At 31.4% G+C, this 8,296-nt stretch overlaps 1 long non-coding RNA gene across 2 annotated transcripts; it reads left to right on the plus strand.

Moving 5' to 3' along the window:
* Nucleotides 1–1,299: 1,299 nt before the first annotated feature.
* Nucleotides 1,300–7,831, plus strand: LOC143076753 (uncharacterized). 2 transcript variants are annotated; one of them, XR_012978779.1, is made up of 4 exons: nucleotides 1,300–1,454; nucleotides 4,535–4,858; nucleotides 6,858–7,322; nucleotides 7,742–7,831. It is a non-coding gene; the product is annotated as an uncharacterized LOC143076753 (long non-coding RNA). The 2 variants fall into 2 exon arrangements; XR_012978778.1 differs by lacking the exon at nucleotides 7,742–7,831 and having other exon boundaries at nucleotides 6,858–7,406.
* Nucleotides 7,832–8,296: the final 465 nt, after the last annotated feature.

An 8,296-nucleotide genomic window follows, 5' to 3' on the forward strand; every position in this document is an offset into this window, starting at 1 on the left:
CAACAATGAGCAAAGCCCATACCGCATAGTCAGCTATAAAAAGGCCCGATAAGACAATGTAAAACGATTCAAACGAGAAAACTTATGGCCTTATATATGTAAAAAAAAATGAATGATGCATATATACAATATTAAATGAAAACGATGCATTTATACAATATCACAAAGATTTTTATTGATTCGTAATAATAATTGATAAACTTGAACATTATATCGGCTTAAATCCAAAACTGGAGTTGTGATCTTTCATATTTTAAATTCGAACTTTGAAAGTACTTTTTATTGTAATTTCACCTATTATAATTTTAAAAACCAATAAGTTTTTAAACTGTTGTCCATGTTACGCGTAACTATTCGGTGTCGTAAATGGTTGAAGATTTATGTTGTCCTCTTAATATCTTTTGGTTAGTTTTGTAGTTGGGTTACTGTATCAAGAACCTATAATCCCACATCTCCTTTTATTCATCATAAACTGGTTCAAAATTTAGAATAAAGAAAAACGAACAAATGTATAGTTTTCTAGAAAAGAAAATGAAAAACAAGAATTACTTTTTGACTGACTGCCACTTTTGAGTAGAAGTCTTTAGCTATTTGACAAGTGATGCCGCTCATGATATCCCCAGCAGAGTCAAGCATGGACATATGGAGAAGAGATTATATGTGTAACAGAAGCAAGTTGTGAACGCTTTGTCTTTTTTTTTTGTAAAATTATATCGAAAGCTAGTTTAAAAGAGCAGTGACTTTTAAATTTATATTGTAGAAAACTTACGAAAAGTAACCTCACGTGTGTAATTTACGCTTTGACGATTACACCCACTAAATTTGGATAAACAGGCATTTTTCTTCTCAGGCAGTTAATATATAGTGTAACTTCGTTCAATAACAGGCACTATAAATAAAATTTTCATTATTAAAGTGAAACACATATATATCTATTTCGATCTAAACCATGACAATCTTAACCAAAATCATGACGAATTTCTCGACTCTTAACCGAACCATGTCAATCGCTTAACCAAACCATAGCAAATCCAATATCTTGTTTATTCTGCGTTAATTTCGTGAAACAACAATTCCAATATAGATCGTTTGACCTCTAATAAAGATTCAAGCATCTCATTTGCTTTTTATCTGCTCGTGTGACTAGAAATGAGGCAATAGTTTGGGGAAGCAACATAAATTAACCATGTCAAACTTATCCAAACTATGACAAAATCACTGTACTAAACGCTCCTCGATATGACGACCTTACTACCTGTGGTCACTTATAAGTCCTTTTTAGACGAAAACGCGTCTGGTGCATAAACAGTTTCAATCCTCGTATCCATGAAGAGTTTATGGATTCGAAAGTTTATTGATTACAAAATTGACAGAAATGTAACATCTTGCCTATTTTAAATGTTGAACTGTATATAAAACAATTTCATTTTCCACAACAAAATTTCAATGCACAGGTAAGTTTTAAATACATTTATTGTGTATATTTAACATGTGTAGCGTGAAAAAAATAATTAAATGCACAGAGTAGAAGGATTTTATCATTCTAAAGGTAGGTATGTTTATAATAGGGTATACATTTTAGAACTTTGTGTTATTTGATATGTGAGAAACTTCTAAATTGCACTAAAACACATTCAGCATGTAAGAAATAATGCCTTGTTTGAAAGATTTTGAATTGGTTCAATTATGTTTAGCTGCAATATTTATTGATTATGAAATGACACCGAGGGGAACGAACACTTTAAAAATGACAAAACAGACTGGACAAAGAATAATTCCAACCATACAGAAGCTGGAAACATGTATCGATGTCATAAAATAGAAGTTCCTTAGTGGATGAAATATTCTTTCTACTGGAACACATATTACAATATTTGATATATATATGTATATATGGCTCAGACGTACTTATAAATATAATTATTTTCTGTGACTGTATCTTACATTAATTTGTAGGATCCTTTACTATAGATAATTTAGCTGATCTGTAAAAATAACATCTCCATGCCTTATATATCATGTACTGTAGTACGACGCTAGATTAAAACTGACGTGGAAAGGTAACACCCGGCCACCGAATGCTTCATTTTTATGAATCCCGGGTGGTCGTGTGGTCTAGCGGGACGGCTACAGTGCAGGCGATTTGTGTGTCACGATATCTCAGTACTAGCATGGGTTCGAATCCCGGAGAGGGAAGAACAAAAAATTTGCGAGAGTAAATTTACAGATCTAACATTGTTGGTTTGATGGTTAGACGAGATATATATATAGAGATAGGGTATGGGATATGTGTTTTAACCAGAACAGATATGGCGATGTTTATAACAAAGTTTTCAGGGAAATTTCTGTAAGGTATATCATGTATAACGAATGTTCATTGACAACGATACCATTCCATGATAAAAAAAAAATCGTCAAACAGGAAGTTAATAGCAGACACACCTTCTGAAATTAAAAATCCTATGTTAAAAGCTGTTTATTAAAATATGTTGACTCTAAACATACTTTTGAATTATTAAAGAACATTTATTTCTTCATTTTTTTACGATATTTTAGAGTATGAATGTAGAACAGGCTGTCTAGGGACATGTTAATTTGGTTGTTTTGGACCATTCAGGAATCAATATCTTATTAATCCCTCTAAAAAATAAACTGTTTCTTTGCTTAAAAATGTTAAATCTAATTCAATGTACTGACTGCACAAAAAATTACTTGCAAAGATCAAACACATTTTTTTAAAAGTGCCTGGGACAAGAAAGTACGTCTTTGTTGAAAAACGCCCTTATACCCGCGAGCCCCCTTTAGTGTTCGTGGTGAGTTAAAAATTAATGTAATTAAATTGAAGGAATTACAGTTTCTAATCAAATGATGGTCTTGGACTTTTTTTTTTAAACAGGCCATTTGGATTTTGGATTGATATGGTCCCAAATTTTAAAAGAGAAAAATTGCCAGCGAAAACAGTTTTGATCGATTTCGTTGCAGACACAATTATCATAAAATTAAATTCTTTATTTAATTCAATGTGTTTAGATTATCAACAGTGCCACTGATGCATCGTCAGTTAATTTCTGGCAAAACATATGAATGGTATTTTTTCAGGCTTATAAGATTGCATTACAGATAGCCGCAACACACGCGAATTTATGCACTAGGTGCTGGTTGACAATAACACAGGAAGACTAGACACCATATCCATACATTTTACTCTTAGTTCTTAGCGGAAAAGCAGCCATTTAAAGTCTTTGAGTAGAATCGACCGGGGAATTGATAAACTCATAAACTCGCACCCCGCTGCGAGTAAACTACTGCGAAAATAAAAGCCACATTTTCCAACCTTTGTTGTTTGCATGCTGTCTTCTTTAAATTTACAAATCATGCGCGTAGCTACGTTTACGTCAAAACGCCCGGGCGTACACTTGAATTTTGAAAATATTTTTTTTTTAATTTAAATATAATAAGAAAAACTGGTCAAAAGCACATCAGCCTTGTGCTTCTCTGTGGATTGTAATTTTCAATAAAAAGGGACTAAATTTACTTTAATCAAATAGTTCATTTCATATATTTGTTCCAATTTTCTGTAAAAGTCTGAATCTACTGTGAATTCTGCGTACTTTTCTTATATTTAAAGCAATTCATTATCTGCTGAGATTCGATATGCGGTTTGCATTGTTGTCAAGCATGTGACTCATGTCGCAAAAGCGAGACATAGCGTCGTCAGCGCCGTCAATATTTAGGTTCCAAATGTGAACAAAGTTTTTTAAATGACTATCTGTTAAAAATGCTGTTTATGATCAAAAGAGTATCCAGTGCAATATAATAATGCAATTTAATTTTCCCCACATTTTACGGATAAAGGGTATTTCTTTCTGCAATTAATAAGTGGTCACAGTTTGGGCTTAATTGTTTTTTTATTTCTTAATTACATGAACTACTTGTCGAACCTTCACCGAGTTTTGTGAAAATTTGGAAGAAGTTTTTTCTATGATTAATGTCTAAAAGCAAAATTTTGAAAGCATCTGTTTTCGTTCATTTTTCTGTTCTTTACTGATAGCTGAACTTTTCTTTGCGCAATAAATTGTTTTACATGCTCAATTTATAAACCTTCATAAAATGTGATATATTTGCACACGTTAAATTCCAGATCAAGAAAATATAATAAAGACAATTTTTGTTTTTTTTTAAATTCCTGGAAAAGACTGGTACTTAGTAAATTGATTCACTTCTTGTGGAAAGAAATTGTGTTCCAGGATTTTTTATATTGCATCTCTAAAAAATATTTTTTTCGTGTTTATTAAAAGGTGCTTTTGTCGATTGTATGTTCACTCACGACTTTAAACAATTTGAAAGTAATATTAGTTTGATATAGTATGTTATTATCAATGATTTTTTTTACTGACAGGAATGGTATGTCATTCTCGATAACTCGATCGCTTTCGGGGGCTTCGTCCCCTCGAACCCATTACCAGCAGGGGGTTGGAATTGAGCGGTTAAAATATTCGTGATTAAGTTTTGAATTTTTGATATTCTATTACAGGAAATTGAAATACGCCAAAAAAACTTCCGATGGAGACCGCAGTAAAGAAATTTAAACAAGATGATGAACCTGATTCCCAGGAACTTTTATCCAAAGCGATATCTCCGTTCAATAACAATAATGTAACTATAAAAACAATGGAAGGGACACTTCATGTCAATAAAGAACAACTCATGGCAGCATCTCCAGTTTTCCATAAAATGTTAACAGCAAATTTTAGAGAGAAAAAAGATCAAGTAATCAATCTTCCAGATAAAAGTGCAATTGCATTTGCTCATTTCTTAAGGCACACATTGCCTGGTTTTGATGGAATGGAGATGACAGGTATTCACAATTTTATTGAAATACATGTATATAAGACCAAGTTATCAATCGAACGTCACTGAGTGGTCTTTGGTATGACGAAACGCGTGTCTGGCGTACAAAATGTAATCCTTGTATCTATAATGAGTTTTTTGTTATCTGTTTAGTCATTTCAGATGCATAGTTAATACAATAACCGTATCCTATTTGCATAATCTAAAGAGAAACCTGGTAGTTACATCCATCATATAGAAATATAATTTATCAAAATATTGAATAAATATATCAGAAATTGGAACATAAAAACGAAAAAGTGTGAGAGACTCAATATTTAAAGCTTTCCACGAGTTGACTTTCTTATGCATCAAGCTCGGCGAAAAATATCACTGGTAAACATTATAAAGTAAAGTAGAACAATCGTTTTAAAAAAAAAATTGAAATCCAAAAACTAACAACTAAATTATACCAACTACAGTACCACATAAATAAAAGCAATGGTGAGCAAATATCAACGAAACAGCTATACAACAACACAAACAAGTTTCCCAGAGAAAGAATGCATGACACAAGTAGACAAAATGTACCGGATGCAAAACAGAAAAACGAAATATGACATGGTTAATCTAAAATGTCTAAAAAAAAAGGGTAAAATACCGAACTCCGATGAAAATTCTAAATGGAAGGTCCCCTTTCCCTTCTTTTTCCCTGCATAACAAAATGGAAAAAAATCAATCGTGTAGTATTAGAGGATTGACTTTACAATAGCCAGGTGACAGTAAAAGCTGTCATCTAGCCGAAATTATATGATAAAGTGTCAGTAATTATAAAGGCACTTACTTTGATTGAATTTCAGATAAAATATTTCTATTTTTTCGGACTTTAAGAATAAATATTTTTTTAGACAAATTCCCCCAAAATATAACAATTCTTGTATACCATCTAGAATTTTACAACTTCACAGGAAGTACGCAAACCCATTGGGTTGTTGATCTTCTAGTATAAAACTTGAATTTTGGGAAAGACCGATAGACACAAGTGTGCTTGCAGCTACTTTATGGTCCTAGTAGTTCAGAACACAATTTCAACAAATAAATATCAATATAAATCAGTACTCTTAACAACAATGTAGCGTACATACGTTACTTTTACGCAATACCGTAATATTTGCTCATTGGACTGTCCTGTTTGGTTGATAAGGTCTACATTTTTTTTTAGATAAGTTTGAATTTTTAGAGTTTAGCCTAGAGTATCACTGAATAAACATGCATTGTCGACATGCGCATCTGTTGTACAAAAACTTGGTATCGTTAATGTTATTCAAACTACAATGTAAAATTGTTTATCTTAAAGAAAAACAAATTTATTGAAAAAAAAATAATATATCTGCATGAATAGTATTCTTATTTTCAAGCTAAACACTTCAACGTAAATTTGATATAATGTTTGCAATATTTTTTTTTATTTCAGATACAGCTGAAAATACCTGCTATATTCTGTCTATGACAGAAATTAGTGATTATTTTAAGTAGGAGCGAAAATCAGAGATTGTTGCTACTTCAGGGTCAAAAATTTATACATATGTATTTTTATAGTTTTTCTCAACAAGCGAATTCAGAAAACTGAATATTTGTAATAGATTTCCGGTTAAAATATCCGACAACACTTTGTATTTTAACAACAAACATTGGTGTAAAACTTTTATTATGATGACAGTACACATTTGTTGACATTACTTGCAGTATACATGTACAATGAAAATAACACTTTATCAATTATGTGCGTCAACAGCGTTTTTCTATATTTTCCTTCATCAGAAACGCTCAAACCAAAACAGTTGAAAGACAACGATTCCACAATACACTGAACCCGGAGGAGCTGTACTCAAATATTTGTTTATATCTAAATCAGGAAACGAGAAATGATAGCTGTTCATAATACAAAAAGTTGAGATCTCAATATACCTTGTCCATGGTATTTTAAATCTTATAGTTTAACTGTCATATTGTTTTTATCTTTTTAGAAACTGTCGCACACCTAATTGTACCGATAGCCCACGAATACCAATGCACAGAAACCCTATCAAAAGTTGATTTGAAACTTGTAAACTGTTGTAACACAACTATTAGACTGAAAACAGAACAGCTTCTAGAATATATTTTGGAAGCAGAACTGTACGATCTGACAAACCTTTTAAACAATTGCATAGAAAAAGCATCCAGAAGGAGATTTACAGCATTTGTTGAAAATCCACAGTTTCAGAAAATATCACCTGGCACAAAGGACAAAATCTGCTTGATGAGATGGAAAAATGTTGACCGTATAATTGACGAAATACCATACACTCTTAGTCAAGGAAAATTAAATGCAATGAGACAAAGTTTTACCGATTATATGGAAGGCTAAAATTTTATCAAGGCGGTTCTATAGTGTTATGGTTTGTGATATGCAACAGCCACATTTTTGAAAGTGCAGTGATACTCACTGAGTATGAAATAATTGTTGGTGTTATACAACATTTTCGACTCTTCATCCAATAAATATTTTCCCAACAATAAACATTGTTTTTTTTTTTTTTTTTTTTATCTGAACCGTTTATTAATGATAGAAAATCCAAATAAAGATACCACAAAAGGCATAAAAACAGTCCGTCGTAGAAAAAATAGAAAAAAAAACAACATTCCAGAAGGAAAAACGGCGAAAATATCAACAATAGTTTTTAAAGAATAGATAAAAAAACTAAAATTTCACCAAAGGAACCGGATAAACTCAGCTGCTTTCGGATGGTAAGCATTTCCTGTGTTACTGATTGCATTCTTCACGTAAGAGTAAATGCAGTTGTGACGTCATGAAAATTATCTTTTATTTGAAATTTTGTAAAAATACATACATTTGTGTCATTTGTAGAAAGTTAATAGACCAGCGAAGATAAAGAACATGCAAAAACGAATTAAATAATTTACCCTCTGATTGTCTATATGAACAGAATCTATTTCAGTAAGTATTTTCTGGTACACTTATTCCCAACTTTCAAATGATTGTGCAAGTATATAAACTTTGTCATATTTGGTGCTACCATTCTACCGTCAACTCTTCGCGAATATTTCGATGAAATCAGAGTTTGAACGTTAAACTTATCAATTATTTTTACGCAAACATTATCAATATAAGTAACATTTGAATTTGTTGAAAGCTGAATATATCGCTTCCTCTACAGCTTAGAAAATACTTCTGATATCTCAAGATTTCAGTGAAAATATTTCCCTTGTATCGATCACTGTTATGAATATGGATACACTTATCATTTAATTCTTGATATCTTTATAACTTTCATCTAGAATTGAATTTTAAATGTGGATTTTCAATAAATGGATGATTCAAAATTACATGATACGACATTGATATCATGCACAATTTAAGAATTTTGAAAATATTTTTCTTATTAGTAATGTTTAATACCAA

This window comes from Mytilus galloprovincialis, chromosome 5 (genome assembly GCF_965363235.1).
Source record: "Mytilus galloprovincialis chromosome 5, xbMytGall1.hap1.1, whole genome shotgun sequence".
Lineage (NCBI taxonomy): Eukaryota > Metazoa > Mollusca > Bivalvia > Mytilida > Mytilidae > Mytilus > Mytilus galloprovincialis.